Source organism: Vombatus ursinus, unplaced genomic scaffold (assembly GCF_900497805.2).
Source record: "Vombatus ursinus unplaced genomic scaffold, bare-nosed wombat genome assembly UNPS02014779.1, whole genome shotgun sequence".
In the NCBI taxonomy this organism is placed as follows: Eukaryota; Metazoa; Chordata; class Mammalia; order Diprotodontia; family Vombatidae; genus Vombatus; species Vombatus ursinus.
Window position 1 is genome coordinate 58,447,055 of NW_020954557.1, and position 15,425 is coordinate 58,462,479.

The window sequence follows — 15,425 nt, forward strand, 5'->3', positions numbered from 1 at the left end:
CCAGCACCTCTTCTCTTTGCTCTGATCCTTTAAAAGGTCATTGAAAGTGATTCTACAATCACATCTACTCATTTTTTTCTTTTCTGGACAGCAGTTTATCTGGGACTCATGATGTGAACTCACCAAACTGTGTGCTGTCTTACTTCACTGCCCTGAGTTTCTACTTCCTATTAACCATTTTTGTTCTTCCCTTTTCAATCCAAAGATCATTGTCCTTGACAGAGAAAATAGAAATAAAAGGAGAGGTGAACATTTCTGCTCTCTCACAATAATCTATTATCATTGTCCCATCCACTTTAAATAGCAACTTATTTCTTTAACCCTCCTCTTTCTCCCAACTTATCTTTTTTTAAAAGTCTTTTTTTGTTGCTTTTCCTTAGCATTCATTGCCAGTCTCAATGCAACTCATTATCAGTCTTAGTGCTCCTGATACAAGACCATGCCAAACTTTTGTTTTCATCCTCTCTTACCTGATTTTTCTTTGCCCTTCTCTTTATGCCTTTTGAAATACAAATTATAATGTAAATTAAAATAATTCTTAGTTATTTCATTTAGTACATTGGCAAGGATGACATGATGGAAATAGTCTTGGAGGGGCTATGAGAAGAACAGCATTATAATAGTTTGTTTGTGGCCCTATATATCTATCAACAATTCTAAAAACACTTTGGAATTATGTGAGAAAAGTTGCTAAGCTGTTTATACTAAAAATTTTGATTTTCAAGGTCACTACGTGCCCCGTAGTGGAATCACTAGGGAAGTCAAAGATAGAATAATCCCAAGTGTACCAACATCTCCTTAGCAGCATTTTTGGTTGTAGCCCACTCTCCCCCCCCCAAAAAAAGATAGAAAACAAAATGGGTGGCTATTGATTGGGAGAATGGTTGAACAAATTGTGGCATGTGGATATAATAGTATTTTATTTCACCATGGTGATAAATATGATTCATTAAGAGAAGCATAGGAAGAAAGAAATTATCATCAAGGCAAACCAAGAATTTATTATCTTTTTACAGAGAAAGCTATAATAGATGACTAGAAAGTCAATCCCTCATTACCTCGTCATGCCTGTGTGCTAGGTTTGTGATGTTTCCAAATTCCTCATCTATTTTCTCCTTCTATACAGGTGGTCTGTGTTTTCAACAAACACATTGTTTCTGGTTTCTCTCTATTATTCCTTGCTTAAATGTTTTCCACCCTCTTTTCCTAGAAACCACTTTGGTTTCTAGATTTCTTTACTAGTATTTCTTTCTCATATACATTGCAATTCTACATTCCATTTCTGTTCATTTTAAATATGATATACCCTTCCAGAGTCATGTTTCAGTCACGTTACCCCCACCCCCAAGGCTCAGTAATATTTCTGAGGTCAAATTTGTCCCCTTGCTTTTGTACCTGCAGTTCATCTTGCTTATCGCCCACACTTTGTACATTTTTGTATAGATATCTGAGGGTATGGATTTTATTGTTAGCTCTTTTCTTGCATTTTATTTCTTGTGAATTGTTGGGGCAACTCTGTGACTATTCTTTGTTTTACACAGTAGCTATTTTTTCATTAGGGAATTTTTTTTTATAGTTCTTTTGGGAGGATAACCCCTTGTTAGCTCAAGTAGGATTGTACTGTTTGCTTAGAATTTTAAGTGAAAATATTGAAAGAAGCTAGGCCCTAGTAAGAAATACCAAATCTATGCAATTTACAAATCATTATGAAATTTAAGACACATTGCTTTTTCATTGCCAGGCAATATTAAGTAAATGAAATTTGGAAGGCTTCATTTTAAGGAAAGGTCAATTGTGAACAATGTGCCTGTGGACAGGAAACAATGCATTATACTCTTCAGACATCTGACTCTCAACAGAGATATTTGATGCAAAAAATTGGCTTCTTGTTGTAGTGAACTTAATGCATCTGCTACAAACATCGGTAATTAAGAGTATTCAAAATGTAAAGCTACAGGCCACATGGGATTTGGTCATTAGACTGAGAATTCTGGGTGTTGATCTGCTGACAAGGCCATCCATTTTGCCTTCTTAGTTACATATCTTAACCACTTTCGTGCTATACTTCCTAGGCTAGCAAATAAGAGGAAATTCAAATGGAGGGGATTGATTTTCCACCCTCCAAACAAAAAATTTGGATTTTAAATGTTATATGAAATGATTATATGAATTGATTGGGATGTTACTATTATATTACTTTTTTTTGGTCTAAACCTGTGATTTCAGTGACATATGGAACTCCCTGTGAGGAAACTTCTTCTACCAATGGAGATCAACAACTATTCTGCAAATTACAGTGTTAGAGAGATGCCTGGGACAACGAACAGTTTAGTGCCTTTCTCAGTGTCATGGAGCTGGTCCGTATCACAGGAGGGACGTCTTTTCTGAATGAGAGGCCAGCTCACTATGCAATGCTCCTTAATGACTCTCCTTACTTTGTTTAGTACTTACAGTGGGCTTTTTAGTTATAAAGTACTCCACAATCAATGGACTTTTGAGTTATTTTTTAAATGTATATACATATTATATTTGTATATATGTACATAATTATATATGATTTCAGCTACATATTTGTTTCATTCTAAGGAAAGAGCATAGTAGATCAAGGAAATTAATTAGATATTCTTATATACACTGCCATTTTCTATTTTTAAATCTTTCCATGTTGTGATTCTGACCACCACCCTGCTACTTGCAGGCAACTCAAAGGACAAGATCAGTCTTGTCAGATGAGTTTCTCTGAGCTCTGTAAAGAAACTGTTTCCCCATTTAAGTGTACTTTTAAAATAACATCCTAATTTTATCTGCTATAAAATATCATCTCAAATTTTTGTGCCAAAATTAACTCTTCTTCAATATTTATCCTTAATTTAACCTTTCTTGGGTGTTTTTTCTAGAAAATCTGCTGAATGTTACCTAGTCTTTCCATGATATCTTATACAACCCACAAGACAGTAAATTACCTGTTCATTTTATCTTCATTCTGATTTCCTATTTAAAGGACACTTTAAATAAAGGTCTAGTTCAGGTGCTGTGAAGTGTCTTAAAATTTTGTTTGTTTCTGTGTTTCAATTAGGGTGTCCGGTAGTTCCCATATGAACTGTGGGAGGCAATGCTACGGATATCTATAATTTCTTATGGATGAGTCCTTGAACTTAGAATGTGAAAAAAGGGAAAGTACCAGAGAAAAGATAAGTGCTAGGGGAAAATTCATTACCTAGAGAAGTACTTTCCTATGTGAACAATTGAATATTGTTTTCACAAGTAGTCTCAGCAATCTACAAGATATACGTCTGGAGGTATAGGTAAGAATACATGTCAATAGGCACACTTGTAGGCATATTGATAATAAAGTCAGATTTCAATAGCCAGGCCCAAATGGCTTCTGTTTAACTTCCATTCACCTATCAGTAACCATAATATTGTTGTTCACTCCTGAACAACTGGTGGCCCCAACTGTGGTTTCTTAGCAGAGATATTGAAGTGGTTTGCCATTTCCTTCTCCAGCTCCTTTTACAAATGAGGAAACTGAGGCAAACAGGGTTAAGTGACTTGCCTCGGGTCACATAGTTCGTAAAGTCTGAGGCTGGATTTGAACTCACAAAGATGAGTCTTCCTGATTCCTAGTCCAGGGCTCTATCCACTGTGCCACTTAGCTGCCCTCAGCAACCACAATACTCCAAATTAATAACCATAGCAATAGATCCATCCTGGAGAGTAGATCAGTAGCCCCTAGGGCAGGAGTTCTTAACCTAGGGTCCATGAACTATTTTTTCCCCATTTTGATAATCATTTATAATCTCACATATATTTCAATATAAATGGCTTCCTTTGTATTCCTTTGTATTTTATTTTATATATTTAAAAGCATTCTCTGAGTAGGGGTGCATAGCTTTTTCCAGATTGCCAAAGGCGTCCATGAAACAAAAGAAAGCCAAAAACATCTGATTCAAGCATCGAAAGTAACAGCACTTCAGCTTTACACCACATATTTACCTAGATAATTTAATTGAAAATTGTACTGCAACAGCAATAATCTTACGTATAAGGTTTTAAAAATTACTATAGTGGTCATGCTCAAAGACTGGGCTTATGGTAAAAATGAAAAATGTCCACAGCAAAGAGCTAGGCTGAGTCGCAGATTCAGGCCTGACAAAAGAAGGCCTCCTACTGAACCATCACAGAGTTAACTAGGAATTGTTTTTAATATGGGACAAAGACTACAAAACTATTCCCTAGTGTAGCAGTGAAAAGCAGGTTTGGAGGAATAGGGCAGGGTAAGATGGGGAGGGGTATTCACTCCAGGCCACAAAGCAGTAGTATCTTATTTTAATTAACTGCTCTCAGTACGTAGGTGTGAAGCTATAGAGTTGCTAATTGTGTTATAAGCCTCTAAATCAGAGAAAAAATGTAAGGTTGTGACTGTGCAAACTCCTTTTTGTTACATGACCCACAGCCCCAATTAGCTGCCATCTTGGAAGAATAACGGAAAAAAGGAAGGGAGGTGGGGAAGGTGCCAGAAAAATGGAGGCAAGAAAATATTCCAGTAATAAAAAAGGAAAAGATAGTGGCACAGTGAATAGAGTGCCAGGCCTAGAATCAGAAAGAATGCTCTTCGTTTGTTCAAATTTGGCCTCAGACACTTACTAGCTGTGTGACCCTGGGCAAGTCACTTAACCCTGTTTGCCTCAGTTTCCTCATTTGTAAAAGGAGCTAGAGAAGGAAATTCCAAACCACTCCAGTATCTCTGCCAAGAAAACCCCAAATAGCGTCACAGAGAGTAAGAAACAACTGGAAAAAACTTAACTAAGGTTCTGAAAACTAGTCTTTGTAATCTAGAATTCTAGATATTGATCTCCGGAGATATGTTAGTATGAATTTTTTTATTTTTCAATTAATTTTTTTAATGAACAAAAAATCCATTTTACCTCCCTCCTACTTCTACAACCCTCTACTACGTGAAAAAGAAAGAAAAAACAAACTTTTATAACAAATATGCTAGCATTTAAAGTAATTTGCAAACTTTAAAACACTATAAATGCCAGCAATATTTTTTGGACATGACCAATACAGAAATGTTTTTTGTTTGATTATATATATTTATGACAAAGGTTTGTTTTTTTCTTTCTTTCACATGTCTAAATTTATACCCCAAGTCCATCATCTTTCTGTCAAGAGGTGAGTTGGATATTCCATCATGAGTACTCTGACATTGTAGTCAATGTATTAATCAGTTCTTAAGTTGTTCATTTTTGATGTTGTTATAGGATAAATTGTTCTCCTGGTTCTGTTCACTTCACTTTGCATCAGTTCATACAAGCCTTCCCAGGTTTCTCTGAAACCATTCTTTTCATTTGTATTACAATAGAATATTATTCCCTTACATTCATACACTATTTTGTTCAGCTATTCCCCAGTTGTTGGGAATAGATAGATAGATAGATAGATAGATAGATAGATAGATAGATAGATAGATAGATATGCCCTTTTCCTCTTTTTTTTCAAAATCTCTTTGGGGGTATATACTAGTATTATGTCTGGGTCAAAGAGTATGCACATAGTTTTGGTAACTTTGGGGACACTGTTCCAAATTGCTTTTCAGAATGGCTGACCTAGTACACAGCTAATCAACAGTGTATTAAAGTGCCTAATTTCCCACAGCCCCACCAGCATTTGTCATTTTCCTTTCTTGTCAAACTTGTCAAACTGATGGGTATAAAGGGGAACCTCAAAGTTGCTTTAATTTGCATTTACCTAATTGTTAGTGATTTGGAAATTTTTTTTCTTATGGATATTGACAGCTCATATTTCTTCTTTTGAAATTTACCTATCTATAATGAATAGTTAAAGGAGCATTTTGCGAGGAAATATTATAGAGGAGACAAACTGAAGATAAGAAGCAGCATTGCCTCAGTTGTTGTTTTGTTTAGTCATTTTTAGTCATGTCTGACTCTTTGTGACTCCATTTGGGAGTTCGGGTTTTTTTTGTTTGTTTTTGGCAAAGATACTGGAGTGGTTTGCCATTTCTTTCTCCAGCTCATTTTACAGATGAGGAAACTGAGGCAAACAGGGTTAAGTGACTTACCCAGGGTAACACAGCTAGTAAGTTGAGGCTGGATTTGAACTCAGGTCTTCCTAACTCCAGGCCTGGTACTCTATCCACTATGCTACCTAGCTGCCCCTAGCATTTCCTCACAAAACAGCAAAAATCAGTACAAGGGGAAATGAACCCGATAGATGAAACCAGAAGGAAGACAACAAATAAATGCAAAATAGGGCAAATTTGTCTTGATTTATATGATGATCTATTGTCATGTTGATGATGATGGAGTCATCATATTTGGAATCTACTCCAGTTCTTGTTTCCCAATTGGTCTCCCAGACTCAAGTATCTTATCTCCAATGGATCCTCAACAGAGGCACCAAAAAGATATTCCTAAAGCACAGAATTGACCACGTCAGTCCCTTGCTCACAAAGTTCCAGTATTTTCTTATTGCCCATAATATCCTAGATTTAATGCTACAAGGCAGCAAGATGTTACAGTGGGAAGAGTACAGGCTTTGAAATCAGGAAAAGTTAAATCAGACTAGCTGTGTGACCCCGTGTAACATCTACTTGACTTAGTTTCTTCATCTATAAAATGGGAATAATAATAACATTTACTTCCCTGACAGAGGTGAGGATTAAATGAGATAATATGTACAAAGCATTTTGCAAACCTTAAAGTTCTATATAAATGCTTGCTATTAATATTATTAAAAGATACTTTAGAGATCATCTGATCCAACCCCCTCATTTTATATGTGAGGAAACTGAGACTCAGAGAGGTGAGGTGATTTGTCCAAGGAAACATAGGTAGTTAATAGAATAATTAGGATTTGAATTCATGTTTCCAAACTCTAAATCCAATGTATTTTCCTTTGTTTGGCATGTAAAGTCCTTTACAATATGTCTCCAATCAACTTTTTGAGGTGTGTTAAATTTTATTCTTCTTCATGTACACTATATTCCAACCAAATGGGTTTAATTTATTGTTCCTTCTAGACAACACTGCATCTCTCATTCCTGCCTTTGCATTGGCTATCTATCCGCCACATATGGAATCCACTCCCTTCTCTCCTCTGCCATTTAGGATCCTTCCTTTTATCAAAGCTCAGATGAAGAACTTATACAGAGGTCTTTCCTGACCCCAACCTCTCAAGCTGCAAATCCCCCTCAAGAAAATTTCTTAATATTTACTTTGTACATATATGTATTATGTAAATGTATATATATAGAGAGAGAGAGTGACAAAGACAGAGAAAAACAGAGAGAGACACAAAGAGAGAGACAGAGACAGAGAGAAAGAAGAGAGAAGAGATAGTATTTCTTATATATACACACATTTTCCCCTAATAGAATGGATGCTCCCTGAGGGCAAAGCTTGTTTTATTCTTGTGTTTGTATCTCATATAAGTAGGAGCCTAATAAATCCTTGTCAATTAATTGATTGGTTGATAAGGAATTAGAAATGACATTAAAAAAGATGAAGACTGGAAAAGAGGCCAGACTTTATCAAGGACAAACTGAAAACAGAAGCCAATGTCAGGAAATAAGCATTTATTAAGTGCCTTCTACTGTATATGTTAAGTGCTATGCTAAGTCCTGGAGAAACAAAAAAAGAAAAAAAGGCAAGAGAAGTTGCTGCCTTCAAGGAGCTCACAATCTAATGAGGGAGACAACATGCAAACAATCATGTATGAGCAAGTTACTTACAAGATAGACAGGAAATAATTAACAGAGTGAAGGCACTAGAATTAAGGCAAAACAATTTTGAAAGTGTTGATAAGCTGATTTCCAAGGTATATAAAAAGAAAGAAAAGACTTGGCTGGATTGCATTTGGGCAATTTGTGCCCAAATGGAAAAAAATCACAGATGGCATTTTTACCAAAACAAAAGATGACTAGGAAGACAACAGCAACAACCAAACCATATGCCTAATTTCTCATTTCTATAAAGTCTTTACAAGAAATGTTTATACATGAAAATATAGGAAGGAAACAGGCTTTTAAAGACAAATTTCTACAGCGAGACAAATCTTCATAGTCGCGTAATCGAATGAATGAATGATAAAGCGCTTATTAAGGGCTTACTGTGTGCCGGGCACTAGCCAAACACTTGGTAAAAAAATACAAACAAGACAGCCTCTAGCAGTGTGCACTGGAGACAACTCAAACTGGTGCGTAGGAGCCAACTGTTAAATTTTCAGTGAGAGTGTTTATGCCTTGGAAATCAGCGAAGTTTGAAAGTCAGGTCTTGGTTTTTTTGATTTGTTGATTGTCTAGACCAGGGGTGGGGAACCTGCGGCCTCGAGGCCACATGTGGCCCTCTAGGTCCTCAAGTGAGGCCCTCTGACTGAATCCAAACTTCACAGAACAAATCCCCTTCATAAAAGGAATTGTTCTATAAAACTTGAATTCAGTCAAAAAGCCGAGCCTGAGGACCTAGGAGGCCACATGTGGTCTTGAGGCCGCAGGCTCCCCACCCCTGGTCTAGACTTAAGAAAGTGATGGAGAAACTGTTAAGAATATAGATTAAACATAAAAATGTATCTTGGTACAATTTTTTTCCCAGTAATCCTATTATTAAACATTTACTAGCGTAGATCCTACATGGAGGACATTCTAATGGGGAAGCACAACACATAAAGGGGGTGTTGAAGGGGAAAAGGGAGAAGTACTCAAGGGACATCAGGGTTTAGAAATGCTGGGAAGTGGAAAGTGATGTGGAGGTCTGGTTCCAGGAAGAATAAGATAAAAATTCATTGATCAGCATCTAGGGTCCCAGGAGCAAAGTCTAGGGTTGGAAGGAGAAAAGAAAGAAAGCTGGAGTGTGAACAGTATGGTTTGGAAATGGCTTTGAAGTACTGAAAAATCTAGAGAACACAAGATCATGCTGTGATTATTCCTTATTACTTAAGAAGAAACACAATAACAACAAACAAACCACATTTTACTTGATATATCAAAATGCCCTATTTTCCAATAAAGGCTTCTAGGTGGCGCCATAGTGCACAGAGCACTGGGCTTGGAGTCAGCAAGACTCCTCTTCCTAAGGCTGGCCACAGACGCTTACTAGCTGCGTGACCTTGGGCAAGTCACTTAACCCTGTTTGCCTCGGTTTCCTCATATGCAAAATGAGCTGGAGAAGGAAATGGCAAACCATTCTAGTATCTTTGCCAAGAAAACCCCATGGACAGTATTAAAATGATGAAAGAGATGACACGGGAAGATGAGCCCGTCAGGTCAGAAGGTGTTCAACACACTACTGGGGAAGAGCAGAGGACGACTACAAGTGACTCCTGAAAGAATCTAGAGGCTGGGCTAAAACCAAAAGGAAGCTCAGCTGTGAATGGGTCTGGTGACGAAAGGAAAGCCTAAAGCTGTAGAGATCAACACCGCATAGGAACCTTTATTACAAGGTCTATGAACCCAAGGTAAGCTAGATGTGGTCAAACAGGAGATGGAAAGATTAAACACCGACATTCTGGGTGTCAGGGAACTTAAATCGATGTGAATGGGTGAATTTAATTCAAGTGATCATTCAGTACTTAAATTCATTGGAAGGACAAATATTGAAGGTGAAGCTTAAATACTTTGGCCACATGATGAGAAGACAGGATTCATTGGGGATTGAAGGCAAAAGGAGAAGGGTATGGCAGAGGATGAGATGGATAGTGTCATGGAAGCAACAAACATGAGCTTGAATACACTTTGAAAGATAGTGGAGGATAGAGGGCCTGGAGTCCTATGATCCGTGAGGTCACAAAGAATCTGACACAACTGAGTGGCTGAACGATGAACGATGCTTATAGGAATATCTGCAGTGCTTTGGGTAGATATTTAATGAAAAACCTATAGGAAGGCATGGGGTAATAATATAGGATGGGAAGGTATAGATAGGTTGAGATTTGCATATGTGAAAGAAAGTATTCATATGAATTAGATCATAGATCCATTGAAGTATGGGAGTTTGTAAGCACTTAGAAAGGGAAATAGCAATCACTATGAGCCAGCATTGGTGCATTATAATAAATTATTGATTAACTTCATTTCCTTTTTTGTTTTCACAGAATTAATAGACTAATGGATCAATACAATGTCATAAAGATGGCAGACCACGATTTTAGCAAGGTGTTGGCAAAGTCAAAGGATGTTAGTGATCATCTAGTCAAACCTCCTTATTTTACTAACGAAGAAAGAAAATGAGTTCCCATAGAAGAGAACTAACTTCCTATGGTCAAAGTGGTAATATGAGAACGAGCTGGGCTCTAAGCCCAGGTATTCGGACTATAAAAACAACAATCAAGTAACTTATGATAGGTTTGGACGATATGTGGACATGGGTTGGATGATGGTGTAGTTAAATTAATTTGGAATTGGTCAAATGCCTTGATTAAGAGATTGATGTCACTCTGGAAGGAGAGTTCTAGTGATGTGCCATAGCACTCTTTGTCCTTATTCTCTTTAACTGTCATCAATTACATGGACATGCCAATTCTGGGATTTTCTTGGCAAGGTTTGCCATTTCCTTCTCCATGGATTAAGGCAAACAGAGGTTAAGTGACTTGCCCAGGGTCCCACAGCTAGTAAGTATCTGAGGCTGGATATAAACTCAGGTATTCCTGATTTCAGGCCCAGTACTGAGCTACCTAGCTGCCTCTACCTAGCAGAGCGCACTGCAAATTTTTAAGTAGGAGCTTAACAAATTCTGGCTAAATTTTACTAAATTGAATTGCCCCTTCCTGGATTGAAAACCCACCCTGACCCAGTGTTGGGAATGGGATTTCCTTATCCTCAATAGAAAATACAAGACAGTTTCTTTTGTTTAAGTAGCAAATAGAGTTTAAATCAATTATTATGGCAAAGAACAATAGGACTTTGTGCCTATTCTTCCATCTCATTTAGGTAATTATAACAAGAAGGCATTAATAAAGGTTTTTAGTCTGGACAAAAAAAGGAACCAAAAATTCAAATGATTTTAAAAATAATTGGTAGGTTTCATTTTATTGATGTGCATATGAACCAGGCATATAGTATGTAATATAGGCATCAAGTTGTTGTTCAGTCGTTTTTCAGTCATGTTCAACTCTTTGTGACCCCATTTGGGGTTTTCTTGGAAAAGATAATGAATGGTTTGTCATTTCCTTCTCCAGCTTATTTTACAGATAAGGAAACTGAGGTAAACGTAGTTAAGGTTAAATGACTTACCCAGGATCATGTAGCTAGTAGGTGTCTGAGGCTGGATTTGAACTCAGATTTTCCTGATTCCAGGCCTGGCACTCTATCCACTGAGCCACTAACTCCCCTCTACCTATTATCAGTATGCACTTTAGTAAATGCTTATTAACCGACTTGCATATGCCTGAAATAAAGCAGGTTGTAATAAGAAACTCATGCCTAATAGCTGGCAGTACTTTCACTTGGTACAGTTTTGCTTTGTTTTTTGTTTTTCTTTTGTTTTCTTTTGTTCTGTTTTTTACTTTCTCTCCCTAACTCTTGTTTCCTGGATCCTGAGATGGAATCACGAGAATTTCCTCAGGGAGAGTTCAGAGTTACAGCTGGGCAGGGCTAAATCAGGCAGTTTCTCATACTGTCATTCATTGAGCAAGGGTGGGTCTGGTAATTGATATAAATATCTCAGTGATGTTGGTTTATTTGGCTTCCTGGTGGGACTTTGGCATCAGTGCAAAGGTGAAGGTTGACACTCAACCCTTTGGGATTTTCTATGACAGAATTAGGAACCAATCTATGAGGGGAAAGCTTGAAGGGGAGAACAGAAGGTAAAAACGGCATCCCAAATTAAAAGATAACCCTACCAGATGGCAGAACTGAAAGTGTCTAGGATTTGGTGTCCCACAAACTCTATTCAAATTCTAGCTTTGTCACTTCTCTGGTGGGTTCAATTATCATCTCTATGCAAATGACTCTAAAATCTATATAGTTAGTCCTCCTCTCTCTCCTGAACTCTAGTCCCACATCAATAACTTCTTTCTGCTCCTACCACTTTTATATCACATAAGCTTCTCAAATGCAATATGTCCAAAAAAAAAGATTCATTGTTTTCTCCCCCAAACCCATCTCTTCCTAACTTCCCTATTCCAACATCATTTTTCTAATAACTTGAGTTTGTACCTAGACTGGTCACACTCTCCCTTATTTGCTGTATCCAATCAGTTGCCAAGTTTTATCAATTCTACCTCCAATAAATCAATCAACAAACATTTATTAAACACCTGCTATATGTCAGGTACTGTGCAAAGAAGTGGAGATAAACAAAAGACAAAGACAGTCCCTGCCTTCAAGGACCTTATAATCTAATGGGGGAGACAAAATGCACATTAATATATATATATATATGATAAATAGGAAATGATTAACAGAGGGAAGGCATTAGAATTAAGAGGAGTGAAGAAAGACTTGCTGTAAAAAATGGGATTCTAGTTGGGATTTAAAGGAAGTCAGGGAAGTTAGTAGGCAAAATTGAAGAGAGAGACCATTCTAGGCATGCGGGATAGCCAGAGAAAATGCTTGGAACTGAGAGATGGGAGCATCTTCTTTTCGGAACAGCCAGGAGGCCAGTGTTACTGGATCAAAGAATATGTCTGAGGGAACAAGGTACAAGAAGAATGGAAAGGTAGGAAGGGTTGATTATATAGGTCTTTGAATGCTAAACAGCATCTTGTATTTGATCCTGGAGGCAACAAGGATCCATTAGTTTATTGAGTAGGGGAATGACATGGTCAGACCTGTGCTCTAGGAAAATCACTTTGGTAGCTGAATGGAAGACTGATTGGAGGCAGAAGAAGAGTTGAGGCAGGAAAACCCACCCAGGCTATTATAATAGTTGAGAAATGAGGTGATGCCAGCCTGCACTAAAGTCGTGGCAGGGTCAGAGGAGGGACAGGAACGTATGCGAAAGATGTTGCACAGATGAAATTGACAAACCTTGGCAATAAATTGGATATGGGGGTGAGAAATGATGAGTCCAGAATGACCACTAGGTTGTGTGCCTGAGGGACTGAGAAGATGGTGCTGCCCTCTGCGGTAATGGAGAAGGTTAGCATTGGGGAGTGTTTAGGAGGGAAACTAATGAGTTCCATTTCAGACACTTCAGTTCTTTCTCCTTCTCTCTACTCACACAGCTAGCATCCATATTCAGGGCCTCATCACCTTTCACCCTGGACCATTATAAAGATTTTTAATTGGTCTCTCTGCTGCCATTTTCTCCCTTCTCCAATCAATCCACAATACAATTACTAACGTGAACCAGACTTTCCAAAGTTCAATTTAATTCAATTCAACATACTCCCTCTATGCTCAAGACATTCTTCAAGGTACTAGAGATAGAAAGACAAAAATTAAAGTCTGCCATTGAGGAGATTACATTCTACTGGAGTGTGAGAAGAATAAATATATACACAGATAAATAAGTACAAAGTACAAAAAAAAAGGTAATACAAAATAAACTTAAGAGGGAGAAAGTACTAACAACTGAAAGGATCAAGAAGGGCTTAATTAGGAGCTACAGTCCCTTAGCAGTACTTTGAAGGAAGACAGAGATTCTAAGAGTTGGAGGTAAAAAAGGAGTGCTTTCCAGACTTGGGGTGCTATCTGAGTAAAGGTAATAAAACCACAAATGAAATATCATATATCAGGAACAAAAATAGACCACTTTGGTTTGTTGGAAATGAATCATGCCTAAAAGGAGATACATGAAATTAGACTGTAAAGAGAAAATGGGAGCCAAATTGTACAAAGCCTTTTTTTTTTCATTTTTTAAAATTAATTTATTTTTAATTATTGACAATCACTTCCATAAGCTTTTGAGTTTTAAATTTTTCTCCCCTTTCCTCCCACTTCCCTCCCCAAAATAGCGCACAATTTGATATAGACTATACATATACATTCCTATTAAACTTATTTTCACATTAGTGATGTTGTAAGTAAAGAATTAAAACTAATAGGACGAATCACCAGGAAGAGGAAACAAAACACTTTTAAAAATCAGCTAAGAATTTTTTTTTTTGGTATTTTATCCTACCTCAATGCAATAGGGAGACAATGAAGATATTTAAATAAGGGAATAATATAATCAATCTGGGTTTAAGGAAAAAGTTTGGCATTTGAGTAGAGGATGACTGCAGTGAGGGAAGACTAGAAGCAGGGAAAACAAATAGTAGGCTATTGTAATAGACCAAGAGGGAGGTTATGAGGTTCTGAACCTGAGTAGATGCTGGATGAGTGGAGAGAAAGGGAGGAACATGAAAGATGCCATTGACCTTTCTTCCTCACACCAAATAATCCCAATTTGCATAATTGTTTTTTTTTCTAGATGTAGGGAGAACAACACTGGATTTGTAGTAGAAAGCTGGTTTTGAGTCCCATCTAGAACCAGTCACTTCATTTCTAATGCTATTTTGTGATCCAGTGAGGTGAAGCTGGTGAAACTTACATTTTCTGCCTCACAGAGACATTGTGATACTTAAATAAAATTGTGTATGTGAAAAGGTGTTGTAACTACAAAGCAACATGTGAATCCATGCTGTTGTCATTACTTTCAAAAGACCTAAATTCTAATCTTCATTTTTCTCTGCTGGATTCCTCCCCTGTTCTCCCAAACTGCTTTACAGTATAATGCTCAAAGTGACATTTCTCCCTACAAAGAGGGACTATTTCTAATATTTCCAGTCCTCACTTCTTGAAAGCTAGCCCAAAAAAGACACATGTGCAAGGTGAGGGAGGGAGGAAAGTGATGCCCAAAGAAAGAAAATGTTTTTTAAAAAAATCACTGTGTGTATCAAAGGCCTACTATGTGCCAAAAGATGGTGAAGGATGATGAATGAAACACTCCCAACTTTCCAGGAGTTTTCATTAATCTAAGGTGAGACAGAGGGGCAAGTGACCAAGTCAGAAGTCACCTTTTGACTATTTAGGATCTTCACTTACCACCCTAATTGTTTAACAATGCATACCTCCTCTTAACTGTTGGAACCAGTGGGGGCTACCAGTTTGTAGGTAGTTTCTATAAAATATCCTTTCTGCAGTTTTCTTTATTTGGGTTGGAACACACTTGCTAAACTATTTGGATTTTAAAAAATACTTACTTTAGTGCTGCCCATGAAAAACTTTAATTATTCCAATAAAAAGATCACTAGTTATTTTTATATTATGTTTTAGTTATTCCCATAAAAATCACTTTTTTTTGCAAATCACTGCAAAAAACAAGAGATCACATCATTTAAATTTTTTGGTCTGATTAACAATTTGATGTAAGTGGTGATTTTTTTTTCTTTTTCAGAAATAATTTTGCCTCAAACTCAGAAAAAAAGATCTGGATAAAAAAAATGGAATCCTTAAGTCTCAGGTATTTTGTTTCTCACTA